Source organism: Bicyclus anynana, chromosome 6, assembly GCF_947172395.1.
Source record: "Bicyclus anynana chromosome 6, ilBicAnyn1.1, whole genome shotgun sequence".
NCBI lineage: Eukaryota > Metazoa > Arthropoda > Insecta > Lepidoptera > Nymphalidae > Bicyclus > Bicyclus anynana.
Window position 1 is genome coordinate 2869486 of NC_069088.1, and position 23573 is coordinate 2893058.

The window sequence follows — 23573 nt, forward strand, 5'->3', positions numbered from 1 at the left end:
AGCTTTCGTAATATTAAATCCTAATTTTATGTTAGATGCCCGCCAATCCGAATTGGAGCAGTGTGGTGTATCTAAGTTCCATATCATCATCATCATCATCATCATCTTCATCAGTATCAAACCATATTTGGCTCACTACTCGAGTCTCCTCTGAGATTGAGAGGGGTTAGCCGTTAAGCCAATAGTCCACCACGCTGACCCAATCCGGATTGGCGGACTTCACACACGTAGAGAATTAGAAAACTTCTTTGGTATGCAGGTTTCCTCACTCTGTTTTTCCTTCACCGTTTGAGACACGTGATGTTTAATTCTTTTTTTAATGCACACAACTGAAAACTTGGAGGTGCATGCCCCGGACCGAATTCGAACCCACACCCTCCGGAATCGGAGGCAGAGGTCATATCCACTGGGCTATCACGGCTCTATATGGCGTATAAGTTCCATATGGCTCATCATTATTATCAACTCTTATTCGACTCATTGCTCAGCTCGAGTCTCCTCTCAGAATGAGAGGGGTTAGGTCAATAGTCCACCACGCTGGCCCAATGCGGTTAAAATATGTTGATAATTATGATGTTAGATGAACTTTTCTTGTTTGTATAAAATAAATAAGTACCTATTTAAACGTTTTGTAGGTATAAAGTTCAATGATATACTGTTAACAGAGTACAAGACTGTCAGTATTCATTATTACGAACATAAATTCGACTCACTGTTGAGCATGGGTCTCCTTTCAGAATGACACTCTCATTCTTTGGCTAATTATAGTCCATCACGCTGGTACAGTGCGTATAGACAGACTTCACACACGTAAAAAAAAATTCTCAGTAATACAGGTTTCTTTACGATGTTTTTCCTTTACCGTTACAGACACGTGATATTTAAATTCATAAATTACACTTAACTAAAAAAAAAAATCATTTATTTCAAGTAGGCTCAGTTTACAAGCAATTTTGATACCATATTTGACTATTTGTAAAGATTACACCTCTGAAACGACGGCAAAGGTCATATCTACTAGGCTATCATCATATCAAGGGTCATATCACGGCTCTTAATTAATGTTATTTATATAGAAATTTTGGTAAATACTTCGCGCTGTAGTCGAACCTAACAGATTTACTACATTATTAATCTTACATTATTGAACTCTGATGTCAAAGCATACCATCATCCTTAGACGTCCTGACCACTTGCTATAACTTCGCCTTAATCGTACCGAATAACCATTATAGTAATAAATGTTATTACTATACGCGAGTTAAGTAATTATATCAATTCGAACCGCGCATAAAATAATAGTTAACACTAATACCGTTTACGATCGAATTTAACTCAATTACAACAATTGACACTGCATATAAGCCTGACATACATAGAATAGCCAAGCGAAAGCTAAAAAATAAAAAAAAGATAAAACATGTTATTAAGACGTCACTATTAAATCATTCGTCATCAATCATCGTTATTAAATCATTTAAATGACAGTACTCAATAATAGAAATAAATAGCTAGATATACTTAAGGGTCATTTTCAACTTTCTTACTAACTTAACTAACCTTAAAACTAACCCAAGTTTCAACATACCAAGATTTGGGTCTGTATTTAAAATCATACATAAACCAAAGTGAATACTTTGCAAAGTGAACGTGTCTTTGAGAAACTCAAATACCTCCCTTTGCTTAGTCAATTTTATTAAGCTTTCGTTTTTCAAACAACTTGAACGTAGTAAAATCCCTAAGCGTAATCACAACTTGGTAAAAAACTTTTCCACTTAGTTCTACTTAGAACTACTTATCCAATAATTGAATGATTGCTCGTAATTATATTATCGGGAACCTTGTTGAAGCTAAGTTCTCTATTACATAAAACTACTTGTACCATTTAAATGCCCAATTGTCAGGTTTATTCACGATTTATGTAAACTCGGTGATTGATTTTCTTGCTTCGTTAGTCTTGTGATTACTTTTTTTGCAAAATATCTTTAAGAGATTTAGAGCTTTTAACCCCACTATCCGATATACCCACCTACTTGCATGACGTCCGGTAAAACTCATCGTGTGGTCACGAACACTACGTATATAAAAATTTTAATAAAAAAAATTCAACCGACTTCCTAAACTAAAAAGCAAAAAATAACATCTTACCTATGTGCTACCTTCTGATCAGTTTGAAGGCGGTGCCAAGCCAGTGATGTTTTAATTCAAGCCGTTTAAATTACACAATTTCTGTGGTTCTTTCAGAAACGGCTTTAATTAAAACATGTCACTGGATTGGCACCGCCTTCAAACTGATCAGAAGGTAGCACATAGGTAAGATGTTATTTTTTGCTTTTTAGTTTAGGAAGTCGGTTGAATTTTTTTTATTAAAATTTTTATTTTTTAATTTTTAGTGTTAGCACACCAACTGAGTGTGAACAAAAATTAATGAGCAATTAGTTGAAACGTTATTTTCTTATGATAAGTATCTACAATCCCAGTTTGAATAAAAATACTACCTTAACTCATATACAAAATTTCACTCCCCCTTTATCCACACGTAATATGAATATTCAGAAAAACGTGAAAGGTGACTGTCCTCCGTCTTCATCACCAGACCCCCTATGGTTGGAAACACACACATGGTCCACAATCCATATGGTTGGAAAGTTCTCATCAATATAAAATTTATCAAGTCCAAACACAAGGTAGCTACTGTGAACCGTCGAGGAGTTCCCTTAACTCTCCTTCATCTTTGTCACCAGACCCCTAATACAGTCACAACCTATCCAGGTGGAAAGTTCTCATCAATACAAAATTATCAAGTCAAAACACAAGGTAGCTACTGTGAACCGTCAAGGAATTCTCTTCACTGTCCTTCGTCTTCATCACCAGACCCTTAATACAGTCACAACCCATGTAGGTGGCAAGTTCTCATCAATACAAATTAATCAAGCCCAAACAAAAGGTACCTGCTGTAAATCGTTGACGAGTTCCATCGTCTGTGTTTTGGCTCCATCATCAGACCAACTCCAGACCTTCATAAAATTGTAGTGGTTTAAAATACCCTATGGAAACACTAACAAACACACTAGCCGTCCCTACAATTTTCGAAAGTTCCCCTCAATTTCTCCAGGATGCCATCATCAGATCCTGACATGAAAAAAATGGGACCACCCTGGAATCAAACCCTTCAAAAAAAAAAAGAATTTTCAAAATCGGTCCACAAATGACGGAATTATCGCTGGACATACATAAAAAAAAAAAAAAAAAACATACATACAGTCGAACGTAGAACCTCCTCCTTTTTGGAAGTCGGTTAAAAAGAAGAAGAAATGCAACACTTATATGGACAATAATGGCGAATTGATGACGTTTTCAATGCAGTAGTCAATTTGACGTTTGCTGAGAATTAATTTCATCTACCCACTGATAATATCAACCTGCTGCGGGCTAATCTTTGACATAGGCTAGTTGACATTTATGATATTGAGATTCTATGTAACAAATGTCATCCGGTGCTTACTGGTGAATATGATACAGTACTCGTAGATGATATTTTGTGAATTGATTTGATGATTATTTTAATAGGTTTATAATTCAGCAGGTCTAGTAATTTAGGTAGATATATCAAAATCTGTTCAATTTAAAGTTTTAAACATAAATATAAAAATAACTAGTCTATATCATATTCAACTCTTTATCCGTATAATTAAATTTACTTTGGGTACGTATGAAAGAAGCTTATGATATCAAATAAATTATTTATATAACAATTTGGTTTATCATATAACAAAGCTTTGCTCTTTGAGGATTTATCTAATAATAAGTTCTTTTTGGATGAATAATATATAATAGACTCGTGTTAGCTACACTGAAACCTGAAAGATATGTTACAGTTTCTTTAGAAAATATTAACTCCACATATACATATTTCATATGAGAGAATTATTTAAATACACAGAAATAGAAATTGGAAATGTAAATATTTATTAATATACAAAATCACCTTTGTCTGTCCGCACATCTGTTTGCCATTATTTTTTACAAAAGATTGAGAATATAATATTGCCTAAAGTTACTTTATACTTTTTACGACTGTTTTTTTTTCATATTTATAAAGCATTGAAATCATAAAACTATAGTTTTAGCTACGCTTGCCATGGAGATCTCTAAAGTAGTATTTTATTATATTACAACAGTCGACCACTTCACTTACGCGTCATCCAAACAAAATTAATCCATACGTAGGTATATTCAAAGTGAAACATTTCAAATTAAGTTAGGTGCCTCCTTGTGTATTTGCCAAAGATACTTGATTAAGCAGTAGAGCGGTTATTATTGACCCAAGCTTTTTATCGCCATACCATCAAAATCGTACTGCCAAACGATTTATTTATGTAACATTGCAAGTTGATCAAAATCATCATCATCATCATCATGTCAGCCGATGGACGTCCACTGCAGGACAGGCCTTTTGTAGTGACTTCCAAACATCACGAAACATATTATACATAATATACAGTTGATAATATACATAATATACAGTTGATAAAAATATGTGCATTAATTTAACATTGAACGCAATTTTACAAGTATTAGAATAATAGTTTTTTTACTATTATCAATCATTCCAATACATCATCAACCAATTTTTCATGACTTTCTAAATCTAGAAATATACTCGTAGCTCGGTCTTTTTTCCCAATACGAAAGGCATTCTTATACAAGGAAGCTTTGACCTGGTGAGTCAAGGTCTTAGGAAAATTTTTAACTCTGTTGCGATCACTATCAATTGATTTTAACTATCGTGAAGAAGATCGACAAATTAACCTTAGTCAAACGATTTTGAAGTTTTACAATAATATGTTTGTTGAATTATACATTTGTATATTTTATTTAGGTCGATAAGATAATTTTTATGAAAAATAATAGCCAAAATTTTGCTTGCAGCTTTTTCTTATTAGGTAAAACAGGTGATTGGATACACAATATTAATATGAAGAACATCCGTTATCCTATCCTTTAATTTTTAAATATCTAGGACAATTGCTAATGCCATTAAGGCTCACTATTTGTTTAACGCAAGAGAAACAGTCGACAGAAATAACACGCAACTTTACAAGACTGACGGCACCTACAAACTGTTAAATAATAATGAATAATAATGGATAATGTTCCTGTATTTACTGTCTTACATCATTATATTTTTATGATCATAAAAAATAAAAAAAATAATAATATTGAAACTAGTTATTTCTATAAAATATAAGAAATAAACTTTCTATAAACAAGCAAAAAAAAAATCTGAAAAATATTTTATTCTAGGTGTAGGAACATAGGCCTCTTGGATGGACTTCCAAACAAAACGGTCTCGAGTCGCCAGCATTCAGCGACTTGATTGATGTCTTCGGTCCACCTAGTGGGGGGTCGACTAACATATGGCCTGCCCATTGCCACTTCAGCTTCGCGACTCGCTGAGCTATGTCAGTGACTTTGGTTCGTCTGCGGATCTCCTCATTTCTGACTGCGAATGATCAACCCGTCAGCGTGGTCATTCTATGGGCATCAACCTTCATAGATAAAGCTAAAAACTGCCGTGTACTACAAGAAAAATAATATTTATAATTAAATTCCAGATTTTTCATAACTCTACCCCTAAAGGGGTTGAAGTTTTTATTTATGTTAATCATTCATGTTTTAAATTATATTTTTGTAAAATTATTAATGTACTATTTTTAATATATAAAACATGCGAAAATATAAACAGAAGCGCGTGAAATAGGAGTTGAAAGTTTACATCGATTTTCCAAAGACAAAGTAGCGGGAAAATTCGTAAATTCAGAAAGTCCGGTAGTAGTTTAAGAAAAACGCGGGCTCGCTACGTCGCATACGTTTAGTAGACTCCATTCAGTGAAAACGGCATATTTCAAAGATTCTTGTCATGGAACAAAATATATAGCTAGACTAAAAAGTTTCAGAGTATTTTTCCAAAGAAAATTTTGTTAAAATCTTCATAAACAGTCAAACATTGCGTGAGAGCTATAGCCTTCAAGTTACTTAGTTTATTATAATTTATCTAAAATATAATTTATAATAGAATACAGATTTTCATAACCACAAGTTCACTTAATTGGTTTTCTTTCGTATAATAAAACAAACATAAAAGTAAAGGCTAACGCTTTCGCTTAATTAGATTGCACGCAAAGTTGACACAAGCGGAAAATTCTGAGAGTGGAGTCGACTGAACTTCGCAGCATCGAAGATGCCAGACCAAATATTTTATTAAGAGAGTCGTTTAATACAGGAGGGTAGAAAAGTTGATATATTAATTAACTAGTGAATAAGACCGCCAGGCCGAAGAGTCACTCTGTTCCACGCAGGCGCATTAAGGATCTGTCAAGATACGCCCTTAACTAGTGTGTATTCGGCGTTCGGGTAAAGCGCACGACGTAACACCCAGCGCTTCTCAAACTGCGATGTTTATTCTCCCACAAACAAAAATCGAACTCTCATGGATACGGTGCTAAAAGTTGTCGTAAACACGGACGAATAGTGTGGTCGGTTAGTTTTAATGTTTTTTAAATTTTTGTGTGCGTTTTTAAAACTATTCGACTTATATCAATAAGTTTTGGGATTCACGCGTTGTGTCATACGAAGTGGTCGTGTTGTGTGCCGGATGATGGACGAGGAAAGTTTATCTCAGTTCACGGTGAGTGCGTATTTTTAGATTTGAAATCCGTTCGCGAATTTTATGATTTATGACCTTTTTTAAAAAACCGCTCCGCTTTGAATGTTTCGTAGCTTTGGAAATTATTCATAAGTTGCAGAAGTTGTTGTTGTATTGGGTTTAAATACGATTTGTAAAACGTAAGTTGGAGTGTTTTTATTTATATTAATTTGGTACTTTATACTGTACTACTACTTTTTATCTGGTACTAATAAAATAAACAAATTCTACTGGTCAATTACTGTGATATACGCGCAAGAAAATTAAATTATACCTATATATTATATTTGTATATTATGTATATATCTAATATGGAATAAAGAAAACGCCAGAAATTTTACGTCGAAAAATTATACATGCGCTCTCTGAAAGCTAATAAAACATAACTTAATAAAGTTGTTTATTAATAATTCTTATAACTTTTGCGATATTAAAAATTCCATTTAGTTCACAATTTTCCCAACGAAAGGTATGCTACGTAAAAAATAAATAAGCACCGTGTATTCCAAAAATGTTGAAACTCTTATAATAATATTATTCTTACCGAAGTTTGGAAAACAGATTTTATTCTGTATTGGAGGAAATATTTTTAAGTAAAGTTCTTTAAGCCAATTAAACGGATTAACTGGAACGTGACAAAGTTTACTCGGAGAAAGAGAGTTGTTCTTATTTTGATGGTGACTATTTCCCCCCCAACGATGAGAGAAAATATTGTATATTATAAATTGGAAGATGTATGACAGATGTATGATTTTAAATATAAAGTGTCTATTCGAAAAAATATATCAGAATTAATATTTTACAAGACAAATTATACCGGTTTTAATCACTCGTAATTATGAGAGTAGACACGACAAAAGAATTTTGCTAACTTAAACCTGCACAAATGAAGAAATTATGCATCCATCAAATCACTCAACCGGGAATCAAACACGAGATTTTGTACTTATAAAACGTAATCATCAAAAATCTGATTAGGGTTTTATTATAATATTATCCTCATTACCATTTAGATAGATTTCTCCACAAGAAATAAGCAAATACTGCTAAATTAGATAACAAAGATTTTATATTTTCGGATAAATTCTACGACGCCTGTCTGTAGATATAATTTTATATTTCTTTTTATTTTATTTTTATAATAAGTTTAGGTTAGGTTAGTTACTAGTAATTTAAATATTATTGTATTTAGTTAGTGTAATTAATTGTAAAATTTATCATTGCTTATAGACTGAATAAATGAACTTTAAGTCAAAAAAAATATTTTATTATATTTCGATATTTTGGTGATTGGTTACTGATATATTTTAAAACATTCATAGACTCATCTCACAATTGGACTAAAATATTAGCTTTAGGTAACATTAGGTCCTTTATCCATTGAATTATTAATGCCTAAAAGGTTAGATTTTCTTATTTTTGTGAAATTATCCTTACTGCTCATTTACTAGAAATAAAGTTCTAAACTTATTTTTCTGTTGACTAGACCAAGAACACTATCTTATAATTTGTAATGATTGGACCAATGACTCCTTTTAGAGAAGGTAAAGTGAAGAGGTTAGAAAGGAGAAGGACTCCTGGGAAAATCCTATCAGAGGTTGCGCAAACATATTCGCGGTGCTTCACTTAGGTTATGTGAAATCTACCCTCCAGGAAGTGACCAATATATACTATACTATAAAGCACAACCTTCTGCAACGTAAATAAAGCACCTTTTAATAACTGTGGAGTAAGTACGAGTCATCATCATCATTATTATCAACCCATATTCGGGGTTAGGCCAATAGTCCACCACTCTGGCCCAATGCGGATTGGCAGACTTTATATACGCAGAGAATTAAGAAATTTCTCTGGTATGCAGGTTTTCTCACGATGTTTGCCTTCACCGTTTGAGACACGTGATATTTAATTTCTATGCTATGCTATATTGACGAGCCATATAAACCCTAATAATACGTCATTTATATAATATACTAGCTAACGCCACGCGGTTTCACCCGCGTGGTTCCCGTTCAAGTAAGAATACAGGGTATACATAAATTCGCCTTAACAGTTACGCAAGAATCATATAGCAAGAAAGTTATCGACGATAAACAGAGTTTTTAGCTTTTTATTTATAAAATTATTAAAAACGTTCAATTTATTTAGGAATATTTTAAGTAAATTATTTATTGAGTACGATCTCGAACTCGTTCTTTTCGACATTTTGCGTGTTACAGCTTACTTTGTTCAATTTGAAATTCAAATAAGGACAGCTCTATAATCGAATTTATGATTATCGAAATATTCGCCGATTTTCGGTAAATACCTGCTTAAATCTACTTTTAATGTTACGGCGGATTGTGACGACATTGATGGTTAAAGTTTTCGTTTGTTACGGGTCTTTCGACATTGATATTGAAATTAGACTTTATAAGCAAGCATTGATTTGAAATTATTACGCATATTATTGTTTTTCATTTAGTATATTTTTTAGTATTTAAGTAATAGTAGGGGTAATCTCTTTGTGATAAAACTCTGAGGAAGTACGATCACCAAACTTTTTCTGCTAAGCTACTGAAGGATACGGTAGCGGGTGAAATTACGGACTGGCAGAAGATGACTGGTGCAGGGTTCATCCTATTTTAACGGCACCTTCCTTCTTATAGGAGAGGGACTACGGAGCTCAAGCCCACCACGCTGCTAAAATGTACCTCCAACTTTTCAGTTATGTGCATTTCAAGAAATTAAATATCACGCCTTTCAAACGTTGAAGGAAAAACATCGTGAGGAAACCTGCAAACCTGAGAATTTTCTTTAATCTCTGCGTCTGCTAATCCGCATTGAGCATGTTGGATTATTTAGCCTAACCCCTCTCATTCTGAAAGGAGACTCGAGCTCAGCAGAGAGCCGAATATGGGTTGATAATGATAATTATGATGACTCCTATAGCCCGACCCAGGGTTCAAACTCTAAGCCTCCTGATTCGAGACCATATAGGCTAGTGACAGGACCTACGAGGCAGTCACACGTAATGTCAGGCACTGACGATTAAGTAATCTTACATGCCTGCAGCGCTAACGGCTTGATAGCTGATAAAACTGATCGAGTGTTGGTCGCGATGTGCATGATATCATGTCGAACGCGACTAACTCACGATCAGTTTTATCGGACGTCAAGCCGTTAGCGCTGCAGGTATGTGAGATTACTTGATCGTCAATGGCTGACATAACGTATCAGTATAGTATATCACTAATTCTGGATTCAGCTTTAGCCTACGTCATAGGTATTATTCAATAATGTAGGTAATAGACGCTTGTGTGGGTGGTCCCAATTCGTTTCTATTTGCCACTGCTTTGTTAACTAATTGATATTAACAACGTCGACGGCTTATGTTGTGTGTACAGTTACTGTCTGCTTATGTGATATTTATTGAAGAACAACAAGTGCCAAATGGCTACATTCAGGAAATTATATTAGAACTACCTAATAGGTTTTTTTTTTTTTTATTCTTTACAAGTTAGCCCTTGACTACAATCTCACCTGATGGTAAGTGATGATGCAGTCTAAGATGGAAGCGGGCTAACTTGTTAGGAGGAGGATGAAAATCCACACCCCTTTCGGTTTCTAAACGGCATCGTACCGGAACGCTAAATCACTTGGCGGTACGTCTTGCCGGTAGGGTGGTAACTAGCCACGGCCGAAGCCTCCCACCAGCCAGACCTGGACAAATTGAGAAAATATCAATCTGCCCAGCCGGGGATCGAACCCAGGACCTCCGTCTTGTAAATTTATTTGTTTGTAAAATTTGTAAAAATTGTGTTATGTGGACAATATACTTGGACGTTACTATACTCGTACTTTAATGATCCTCGGTTCTCGGTCAAGTGCTTCTCTGGTCTAGTGGTTAGCTTATGTAGCTTTGGATCAAAATATCTCGGGGTCAGATCCCGCGTCGGGCTATGAGATATAGAGGTTTTGGATATTGGATAGAAGCAGGCGTTAATTTGCAGAAGTTCAACATGAATATATAATAATTAATTTATTTTGCTATCATCCGGAAAAAGTCGACGAACCCATGCGAGAACGTCACCCAGGTCCATAAAAATACTCTACATCAATATCTCCTGGGATGCTCCGGTTTCGGGGTGAAACGTACGTAGAGAGTATTTTGTCGAATTGGGTGACGTTGTCGTCTGTCAGAGTGTCTGTGGCCATAACTCCCGAACAAATAAAACAAGCAATTTCAATTTAGTATTGTTAGATTTTTAATTATTTAAATAATTATAAATACATAAGACAACATATAAAAACTCCTTCTTCCAGATAAATGTTTTAATCTGTACTGTTTATTAATGATAATGGTTTTATTCTGAGGTTGGTAGGGTATTGTGATATATACTCTATGTAAAAGAGGCGAACATGCGATTATGTGGCGTGAAGTTTATTTAATTAATGTATTATCCATCTACCAAAGTAACGATTTGTTTAAGAATGAGTAATAAGTTATTTGAAATACAGTTTATACATTCCAGCTTGTGTTATTTTATTCCATTGCTTTTATCAGAAGTGAGAGTACCTACGAACACGATGTCATTACCTACATTAAAGTCGATCTACAGAAAGAAATGTAACGGCATTTAAATGAAGTGTGAATTTGGGAAACAGTGGTTTACATTACGAGAAATGCGATAAAAATCATACGTGTGTACAACCATTAAGTATGTATACCACTGACGGCTATGGGACGCACGCCGCACTGGTCCCGGTAAAAGTATTTATGCGATGTCGGTTGTCGATGCTTACAATATCTAACAAGAATGAAGAAACGTAAACGTAACACACTTATACCATGTTGACGATATTTATGAGCAAAACAGTCAAACAGTCCAACAGCACTCATAAGAGGATATTATTTGAAAAACTGCGAGAGAACAGAGAAGAACGTGTAAATTAATAACAAAATACAAAGATGCATGTGTGGTGTTAGCTGCAGAGTTATATGAGATGGAATCCTGTTGGTTTGACGGATGAGAAATACCAATGATGTCTAAATATATTAAACTAGGTGTCTGGTGAGTTTTATTAGTTTGATTAAACAGCCTCATAAATTATTCAGTTGTGACTAATATGAAATAAAATTACAAAGAATAAATAATCACTAGGTGAAACTAAGTATGGTTGATAGGTTGTCAGTTTGTCTGGCTTATTGTCAAAACATTTTTGTTAGATGACTATATCTAGGAAACCAAAATCATTTAAGTGAAAAGTACACACACACACACACATACACACTGCTCAAGAAATTAACGTATGAAGACAGACCACTCTAGGGTTGTTAGGATGTAGGACACTGGCATAATGTAATATTGAGAAATCTTAATTATAGAACTACATTACATCCGTTGCTGACATGGGACTAAAATGAATTAACTAAAATATTGTTTTTTTTTGTGCCTGTAACTTCAAACTATACATTTGTTATATGTGAGTTTTTATGACTGAATAACATAAAAATTAAAAATATATGAAGTTTTATGTAATGGTTCAAGTATTATTTTAGGCCTTGATGTAGGTACCTGATAACAAGTTTTGAGACAGCTATTACAATATTTTCAGATAGGATTTGCTTAGATATATCATTATGTAGATTACTGTAGGTACTTAATATAAATTTTTTTAAATCTTTTAAGAAATTGGATTGATAGATTTCTTGAAAAATAAATTTGTAGTTATGTTTGAAAACCTATTTAACTATTCAAGCGTTGACAACATGCCTTCAGCCTATTTAGTATAGAACAGTTATTAACAATCTGCAGCAACACAGTAAATGATTCTTATCCATGAATATTATTATATTCGGCTTATCTACAAGAGTACTAAGAGATATTATGATATTCATCTTAATGAAATCTTATAATTAATTAAATTGGAGATTTTTTTTTAGGGTGATATTAAAAAGTTACTTGTGTGACAATTGAGTAATAAATAATTAATTATAATAATATCATTGATCACAAATTGTCTTAGAGCCCAGTCTGTATGGACTTCAAGTAAAGAGACACAGATTGCCATAAATAGGTTGTAAAATATTTGTCTAAGACATATTTTGACAGTTTTGTGGGTGGGTGACGTTGGGCTCTCTTTTCATTAATGGTCATGTGCAGATGTATAGATTCTACATACAAGTAAATTAACCATACTATTGCTGTTGTTTTAGATTCAATCAATCAGTTTATTATTTGCAGATACACTAGTGTATTTAATCCATGTCTCATTTGTTTATTTCTAGCATTTTATTAGATTGCAACATTTTGTATAATTATGAAAATTAGTAATTATTATGGGGTTGTGGTTAGAATTATATATTCGGATGGTTACAATGATATGTGCATAAGGTTTTAACTAGGGTATACTAGTACACTAAAGGTAAAAAAAAAAAATTAGAAAATTCCTTGGCCAACATATTAAGTGGTATAGGTTTTGAATATAGATTTGTATTGGGTCCTTAGGTAGTCAGTACATTTGTGCATCTACAAAGTGCACGCCACCGAGTTGTTGGTACCTGCATGCAACTGATGGGTGGTCTGCATCAAGTATGAATCAATATAGAGACTTAAATCATTACATCAGTAAAATAATTAATGGATATAGCCAAAAAAAAAAAAAAAAAAAAGAAATTTAACAGAATTAAAAAAAAAAGAATATACTAAAATTAATGAATAGGTAAAACCTCTGATAGCAAACTAGAGGTATATAACAAAGGGGGTGGTCTGGTCTAAGACAGGTTTATGCTACTATTATTACAAAAAAGGGGGTAGTCTGAAGATAATTATACAATACATAGTCAAATATCATCTTTTCTTATCTAGTGATAACTACTAGGATTGGATTACATACTAAAATTATTACAATCATAAATCGCAATATTTTCAAGAAGTCTTTATTATCATTAAAAAAAAAAAGCATTTCTTTAAGAGAAAGAGTCTTTTGTCTGAATTAAAGTAAATTGATAGATTAACACATGTTTAACATTTTATTTCATTTTATGTACCAGGTCTAAGGTTCATTCAATTATAGACTGATTTTCTCTTGGATGCTAGGTATGCTAGTTATGTTAAATTAAATTATTTGTCAAACAAGTATGATATTTATCTGAACGATTAAGTGACTGAGCTATGTGATACTGTGTGAAAATATTTGATTACAGATCCGAGATGCATGGATATTGATTGATGAATATGGGATATATGAGATTCTCATGATAATCATTGGGTTGAACACAGCCCTATTCGACAGTTGACCCAAATCACAAAGATGAGAGAAGTTACACTATGTATTGATAACACACGATTTAAATTTAGTATTTTTATTTATGATATGATGATATTATAATTATGTATTATATTGAGAGTTATTAGTTTTGATATCATATATACATATATTTTAAATATTTGCTCACATCCATGATGTTATTCATTAATTATGACTTACTGATGACGATTTGTGTTTTGGTAAAATTTTAATATAAGGATAGATGTATTACACAGGCCGACACGATTTTCGTTGTCCAAGATATAATTATTTTTTTTCTACTGATTTTGTAGTGCTGATTACGAAATCAGACCTAATTTTATCATATCACATCAGATTTTTAGTAAAATTAATATATTCGCTAGTTTTGATTTTTCAGTGAAATTTTCGAGTTTTGGCACTCTTTCTTTGAATTAAGCGACCTCTCATGAGAAATTACTTCAGTTATAACAACGACACACCTATTTGTAACGCGTTTCGTGGAAATAAGCTGTTATAGTGCCTTTGTTAAAAAAAATATATATATATTTTAGTTAATGGTTTTTTTTTGTTGTTGGAAAACGTCTGATAAACATAACGTCTTCTATAAAGTGTCACAATAGTCCAGATATATTTTGTTACATTTGTTGAAACTTTATGATTCTAAGCAAAAACTGAAAAATTTGTGGAAAATATGTATAATAAATATGTAGCTTATTTTGACTTCAAAATACAAATAAAATCGTGGACTCTGCAGTTTGTACTAATCGTGTTGAACAATTAAGGCAGTGGACACTGGACATACAGCAAAAGACAATCTCTACCTTTTGGTACTACCTATGATATAGTGAAAGCAAGACAATCATACAGATATTGTTATTTTTGCTGTATGTTAGAAGCTTTTAAAGTAAAATTTGTTTTCCTTTTTGTAAAAAAAATTGATGTGATAGAGTAATTGTGCAGGTATTTTTGTGTTCAAAATACTATAAATTACTGATAATTTTTACTGAAATCAAAACAACGTTCAAAAAGTATTCATTTGTCGGCCGGTGTTATCGATAATATTTTAGATAGTATTATAGTATAGTAGTGTTATGACGACTAATATACCGTTATTTGTTTTGTGAATGATTATGGATATATTTGTTGTATAATAATTTCTCTATTGATTATTACACAGCAAAATAAAATAAATAAATAAATATAAAAAGATTCCAACGAATTGATAAACTCCTTTTTTTTTGAAGTCGTTTAAAAATGTATGTATATGTATTTATATCTGATTTTATATTTTGATTATCTTCTATCACATGTCATCTGGAAGTCTAACACGATCATGAAGTCCTGTAACTATATTAGTTCTGAACTTGATGGTGAGGGGTTCGGTGCAGATGCAACACATCATCTGGAAGTCTAACACGATCACAAAGTCCTGTAACTTTACTAGTTCTTGACTTGGTGGTGAGGGGTTCGGTGCAGATGTCACACATCATCTGGAAGTCTAACACGATCACAAAGTCCTGTAACTTTACTAGTTCTTGACTTGGTGGTGAGGGGTTCGGTGCAGATGTCACACATCATCTGGAAGTCTAACACGATCACAAAGTCCTGTAATTTTACTAGTTCTGGACTTGGTGGTGAGGGGTTCGGTGCAGATGTCACACATCATCTGGAAGTCTAACACGATCACAAAGTCCTGTAACTTTACTAGTTCTGGACTGGGTGGTGAGGGGTTCGGTGCAGATGCCATTAATCGATGATGACGAATTTGACAAATATAAATAATGTTTTGAAATGATGAAAATAGATAAGTTGATTGACAAAAGCTTCACATGAACATTATGTTTATTTATAATATGTATCACTCTTATTCTTATTTAACATTTTTATGATAAAAGTATATAGAAGAAATCAAGAATTTCATTATAGTTTCATTGGATTCTTTTAAATAACTTATGGGATGCTGTGTGATAATTAATTATAAAATTTTATTGTTAACATTGTTCTATTTATAGTTGATATTATAGTAATGTCATAATTTCATGATATTCTTGTGTTGTTTGGGGACAAACTTTTAGTAAGGATGGCCGAATATTAGAAGATAAAGACATTACATTTGTAAATATTACATATCGTCTATGTACTTAATGCTTTAAATTAATCTACTACTCTGTCTAAGTTAATTACAATATTTAATAAGTCTCTGTCTAGAGTAAAGCTCCCTCTTGTCATCTGGAAGCTCAGACAAATATTAGAAGATAAAGACATTACATTTGTAAATATTACATATCGTCTATGTACTTAATGCTTTAAATTAATCTACTACTCTGTCTAAGTTAATTACAATATTTAATAAGTCTCTGTCTAGAGTAAAGCTCCCTCTTGTCATCTGGAAGCTCAGACAAATATTAGAAGATAAAGACATTACATTTGTAAATATTACATATCGTCTATGTACTTAATGCTTTAAATTAATCTACTACTCTGTCTAAGTTAATTACAATATTTAATAAGTCTCTGTCTAGAGTAAAGCTCCCTCTTGTCATCTGGAAGCTCAGACAAATATTAGAAGATAAAGACATTACATTTGTAAATATTACATATCGTCTATGTACTTAATGCTTTAAATTAATCTACTACTCTGTCTAAGTTAATTACAATATTTAATAAGTCTCTGTCTAGAGTAAAGCTCCCTCTTGTCATCTGGAAGCTCAGACATACATAAGACCTACCTCGCTAGATGTTGTTTTTCGTCAAAGTACATGATTTACTTGTATGATCTAATGCGATTATAAGAACTGTCTCTGTAGAATCGAGGTTTCATAGTTATAACTTTATATTAACATAACTTTTAGTTTAGTTTAGGAATGACAAAATGACAGACAATTTTGTCATGAATTTGGGTAATTGGACTGAATCTGGAAGTGATTAAAGATTGAATTTATTTCAAATTTGTAAAAACAAGAATTAACATACCAGTTTAACTGAATTTAAGTGTTTGGATTTTTATCAATAGAATCACTATCAAAATCTGTATAGGTCTGTATTCACAATTTGTAAATATTGAATGAGAAATCTGTTAAACTATAATTATATAATTCTTAAAGAATAATTAAATGTATTGTAGGGTGTTTCAACATATTGTTAAATCAAGGTTTAAAATTAGAAAATATCTGTAATGACAAAATTGAATTTTACTACTTGTAAATCAGTGAATTTAGCAAGTAGTAATAATAATAGATTAATTGGGACTCACTTTTGTTATAATTAGAAATTATTGGAGAATTAATGAGTTGTGGTAATAAACATAAATTAAAATTTTAAATACTATGAGACATAGTTCAGTGAATCTTTATAATAATGTAATGTTAGAATTTATTTGTGTTTACAAAGTTTGAGGACAAACTTGTAGTCAGTATGGCCGAATGTTAGATTTTTAATTATTTAAATAATTATAAATACATAAGACAACATATAAAAACTCCTTCTTCCAGATAAATGTTTTAATCTGTACTGTTTATTAATGATAATGGTTTTATTCTGAGGTTGGTAGGGTATTGTGATATATACTCTATGTAAAAGAGGCGAACATGCGATTATGTGGCGTGAAGTTTATTTAATTAATGTATTATCCATCTACCAAAGTAACGATTTGTTTAAGAATGAGTAATAAGTTATTTGAAATACAGTTTATACATTCCAGCTTGTGTTATTTTATTCCATTGCTTTTAGTATGAAAGGTGACTTTGGTCCAAGTGTTCTTAGACATGGTTGATGAAAATCGCGGTAGAGTCATTTAAAAGTTCTGAGGGGTGAAAGTGGGGCAAAATAACCTAATGTCTGCAAATATACTCGAGTGGGGTTTCAAATGAAAGCGCACTGAAATAGAATATTGATGACTTGATCGAGAGTGTAATTAATGATTTCATGACCTTTGGGGCTTTTTCAAAAATTTCAATTTTATTATTAAGCTCCGTATCTCTTCTCCTCGAAGGAGGTAGGTTCTAGGCTTGTAGGATCGTTATACTTAAGGGGTTGATGATGAATAAGGTCTGGACAGTTAACAAAGTTTGATAATTTATACTTCTATATATCTATACTAATATATAAAGCTGAAGAGTTGGTGTGTTTGTTTGTTTGATTGAATTATTTTCAGCAACTACTGGTCCGATTTGAAAAATTCTTTCAGTGTTAGATAGCCCATTTATCGAGGAAGGCTATAGGCTATGTATTATCTCCGTACACTTACGGAAACGAGAACCACGCGGGTGAAACCACGCGACGTCAGCGAGTGTTGAATAAAGTCAATGCATGTAACGACATGTCCTTACAAGTTCACAATAATTGATGATGCAAGAGTTCTAAATTGATAACAATTAAGATGAAGAATTCCACTGCACTTGACCCGCATACCGTCCTGATTGGTGACAACTGTAACCGCGTTTATATGTAAAGCGACATGTATAAACAAGTTTTGATTATTGTCATCAGACATAAAATTTATTGTAGCTAATTCGGAAGACCTCATATTTAATGATAATAATGTTTTAATAGTCAAATTCAAATAAAAACTATCCTGTCTCTTAACTTGACTAAGTACACACAAAATATGATTTACATTTTATTTATAGATTATATTGTAATTATTCAGCACATTAAATTATAAAATAAAAAGAAAGGTAATCTACAAAAATTATTTCGTAGCTTTAAGTTGTAATTTAAAATTTCATTTTAATTGTCAATTTATAAAACTTCTTTCTAAGGTAGTCTACCTATCTGTTTAATATCACAAAAGGAACCTACTGACCTAATTTCAATGGTACATTAGTTTTTAAGTTAATTTCTTTCTTGTTATTATTCTTTTTGGTGAGCAATAAAGTATATTTCATTCATTCATTCAACCGGACGATGATTATTTAGTCAAACAGTTTAATATCAAAGTGATATAATCTATAAACGGTTTTAATTTTGCATTCTGAAGCACCAGAATCTACAAGGTAAAATAATATCATCTAAAATTCACTTGAAAGTAGCCTAGAATACACAAACACCGCACCGCAGACCGAGTTTAAACGGCAAATAAAATTTATTTGCGACATTAGTGCTGCAGTGTAAACGGGGTTTAACTCGTAGGCACACAGTCATATGCAACACATATTAAGCAATTTGTCTCGGATTCTAGTCGCTAAACGATCGTTAACAGTCTTACTGCGACCTGGAAGATCTGAAAGTGGTTTGTTTGTTTGAGAAATACTTGCAATGTTATTCTTAGTAATACTGTAAATACAAAAGTCTTGCCTTAACACAGCCATAGTACCTATACGTAATAGTTAACATAGCGTGTACAGTATAAAATATTTTTGGTTGGAGGACGTATTCGGCCGTGGCTAGTTACCACCCAACCGGCAAAGACGTATTGCAAAGCGATTTAACGTTCCGGTACGATGTCGTGTAGAAACCGAAAGGGGGTGTGGATTATCCTCCTCCTAACAAGTAAGCCCGCATCCATCTTAGACTGCATCGTCACTTACCATCAGGTGAGATTGCAGCCAAAGACTGTTTTGTAAAGAATAAAATAAAAAAAATCATTGATCTAATGCGCAAGCATTACATGGAAAGTTTAAGATTTGAACCCTCACTAAATCATGGTAAGAGGGCCGCACTCAACACCAAAAGGTCGTGAGTTCGATCCCCACTCGCTTCAATATTGTCATATTCAGTCTTAATACAGTCTTTTTCGACTAACTAGAGAATAACGGGAATATTGACCATCAAAAAGATAGGGCAAATCACGTTCTTGACCATTTTTTTGTAACAATAATGGTCAAGAACGTGCAGACAGACAGACAGTAGCAGACAGCCTAGGTGTTAGTAATACAGTGTATAGGGTAAATAATGAAGAAGTCTTTCAAATGGCAACCCTATATCCATAAACCTGAGCCGTAGATGTTAAGCTTCAACGTGCCTGAAAGTACCTACTCATTATTATCATCATTACCAATCTATATTCGGCTCACTGCTGAGCTCAAGTATCCTCAAGAATGAGAGGGGCTAGACCAATAGTTCACCACGCTGGCCGCATTGGCAGACTTCACACATGCAGAGAATTAAGAAAATTCTCTGGTATGCAGGTTTCCTGCACCGTTTGAATCACGTGATATTAATTTCTTAAAATGCACATAACTGAAAACACAAACCTACACTTATCAGATATTACAACATTGCTTCTTGGCAGCAGAAATGTTCATAATATTAAATTTCTACATTAAAATAATACTACCACTTACTATTCAATATCTCATAATTTTTCAACGCTGAGCAGAAATCCTGTTTCAAGAAAATAAACCCCTCGGAAATATGTTTACTTTAATTCCTCGTCTTTGATGGAGATCTAATTGATTGGCTTCGTCTCAGGAAACTACTGCATAATGAGGGCGGCAATAAAAAGTACTCTCTAAGAAACTCCATCTATTGGCTATCCATTTATTTATAACTCAACCCTATTTGCTATTCATCAAGTCGCTCGGTTTTTTATAAGTTTTATAGGCCTAGAGCTTGTGGGTTTATTTTGTAGGGGGGATATTAAAGCATTAATTTTAAACAGCAATTTTATTAATCTATTAGCTGACGCCGCGTGGTTTCACCCGCGTGGTTCCTGTTTCCGTAAAAATATGGGGATAATATATAGCCTATAGCATTTCTCGATAAATGGGCTTTCTAACACTGAAAGAGTTTTTCAAATCGGAACAGTAGTTCCTGAGATTAAAGCGTTCAATCAAACAAGTATAGATAAACATTTAATAAGCCGTGATAGCCCAGTGGATATTACCTCTGCCTTCGATTTGGAAGGCGTATGTTATAATCCGGTCCGAAGTCTGTACCGCTAACTTTTTAATTGCATTTTAAGAAATTTAATATCACGTGCCTCAAACTGTGAAGGAAAAACATCGTTCGGAAACTTTGCATACTTACCTTTGCATACCTGTGAATTTCTCTAAATTCTATATTCTCTTAATTCTGTAAATACGAGTATGTGAATTCAACCAATCCGCATTGGACCAGCGTGGTGGACTGTTAGCCTAACTCCTTTTATTTTGAGAGGATATCAGAAGAATATCATCATCATCATCATCATCATCACGTTGTTTTATAGAAGATGGCCTGGGCTCATGATGATAATGTTTCCTTAACGACCACTAGTAGTTGTTAATGAACGAGACCTATTTATCGTACTAGCTCTTGGACTATTACCCTTAAACACTAAGTGGGAGCTGTCATAGAATTTCAAAGTAGAACCAAACTTGTGAACGGAACTTTATTATTCGTACAAAGTTCAGAATACGATATATGGAGTTTCAGAATATGTTACCAATGTACCATTACTACGACTATTTGATGTTCGAACCGTCCAACTTGTATTCGCACAAAGACTTATCAGTAAGACTCTATGAATGCACCTTCTATATTATTTTTGAGCTGGTGGGAGGCTTCGACCGTGGTTAAATAAATTATAATATCGACGACTGATTCAATAATTGTTTTAACCTTTTTAATTATAATACAGTTTCTCTCTTTTCAGTTTTTTTTACGGCCTCCGTGGCGCAGTGGTATGCGCGGTGGATTTACAAAACGGAGGTCCTGGGTTCGATCCCCGGCTGGGCATATTGAGATTTTCTTAAGGCTTCGGCTAGTTACCACCCTACTGACAAAGACGTAATCCAAGCGGTTTAGGGTTCCGGTACGATGTCGCGTAGAAACCGAAAGGGGTGTGGATTTTCATCCTCCTCCGAACAAATTAGCCCGCTTCGATCTAAGATTGCATCATCACTTACCATCAGGTGAGGTTGTAGTCAAGGGCTAACCTACTAAGGGGTAAAGAATAATAAAAAAATAATCTGTGTTCTGTAGCCAAGGCTAAACTAAAGCATTACTTCTTTATTATTTAGATCTGTTTACTGTAATAGGTATACCTCCCTATAACCAACCTCATTTTTTATTGAACTTCAAATGTTTTATTATATATATATATATATATATATATATATATATATATATATACTGTGGTTATAGGGAGGTATACATATGCTACAAACAGATACATACCTATTATAAAGACAGGCCAGCCAGCCAATTCAACAACTGTGTCATTTTTATAAATTAACATCAAATCAATAACAACCACATTTTTTGTATTCCGTAAAGCCTATTTTTCTACAAACAAAAATCAAAATCTCTTTGCCTTCAAAGTGATCAAGAGGTAGCACACGATGTTATTTTTCGCTTTTTAGTTTATTTTTGTGATTTTGAAGTCGGTTGAATTTTTTTTTTTTTAAAGATTTTATTTACAGAAACTGTACCTGGGATGATACATATTTCGTTTATAATGAAAACGGTTTGGGGGTTGGATGATTTTAATTTTCTTTTTCTTTTACTATAGATTGCATAACCTTAGCTAATGCGACCCTTTAGAGATAGATTGGATGATTTTAAACATTTTTTTTACTATAGATTGCATAACCTTAGCTAATGTGACCCTTTAGAGATAGAAGGACAAACGACGCGTGATCCCCAACTTAGTAACTATCGACTAGACGTCATACATCAAATTGCGTGACTCGAGAACATTACATTTGGTGACATTAAGGCGACAGATTGACGAAAACCGTCCTTAATGACAAACGTTTGACAACTTTCTTGTGTCAAAAAGTATTAGTTTAATATTACTTTGACCTAGAACTTTTAAATTACTTTTAGTGCTTTTTATATAACTTATCACGTGTACGTGTCCTTTTGCCTATGATTATTATTTTACCAAACATTTTAGCCAACTTGAAAAAAGGAGGACGTTTTATTATTTTAGAATTTAATTGATTATGAAACGCGCAGCCGCTTCGCAGTTTTGATCGTGACGCGTTGCAAGAACCAGCTCATGACTAAGGGCCCCGTATGGGTTCGAAAGTGGTCGGGCATACTCCGACCTAATATCACGTATCACGGCCGTGTTTCATAATCAATTAATGTTTTATTATCTTCTTCTTTTTTACAATTTAAAGGATCAGTTTGTAAATATTTAAAGTGCCTTTTTTAAGCTTTTTTGTCTCCACCTATGCTAGTGGTTGTATAATTGGATACATAAAAATTCTGAATAGTAATTATATACCTAGAATTACCTTAATAGAATTACATCGAAACTGAAAGGATTTTACACAAAAGTAGTAGAAAGAAGAAGAAACGAATGTCGTGTGTCGACCAACTTATAAAATGTTCTTAGTTTATAAGTTTACTAATAATAAAATTTACTTACCGAATATTTACCGAATATTTTCCTTTATCCAAAGGTTGTCTGGTAGATATTGCTATAAGCAATAAGACCGCCTTTGCACATACTTGTTTTCTATGTTTTCCTTTGTTTTCTTTGTTATTGTTTTTGTTTTGTGCAATAAAGTATAAATAAATAAAATAAATTTACAAATTCAATCAACACCATGAAAAACAACAAAATAATCCACACGTAATTTACAATACTTTTAGTTGATATTGATTGAATGCTATCCTTGACATTACAACTCTGTAGTCAGGGTTGTAATTTGGC

The 23573-nt window shown here is 33.0% G+C and overlaps 1 protein-coding gene across 2 annotated transcripts in view; it reads left to right on the forward strand.

The window, feature by feature from the left end:
• LOC112051631 (nephrin-like) overlaps window positions 1-23573 on the forward strand; it is a 242188-nt gene that overhangs the window by 12724 nt on the left and 205891 nt on the right. Inside the window, exon 1 of one of the 2 annotated variants that reach the window (XM_024090348.2) lies at window positions 6368-6691. The exons of the other annotated variant lie outside the window; for it this stretch is intronic. The gene's annotated coding sequence lies outside the window, so the exon portion shown is untranslated. Of the gene's footprint in view, window positions 1-6367; window positions 6692-23573 lie in introns of those variants that run through there. 2 annotated transcript variants of the gene reach the window in all.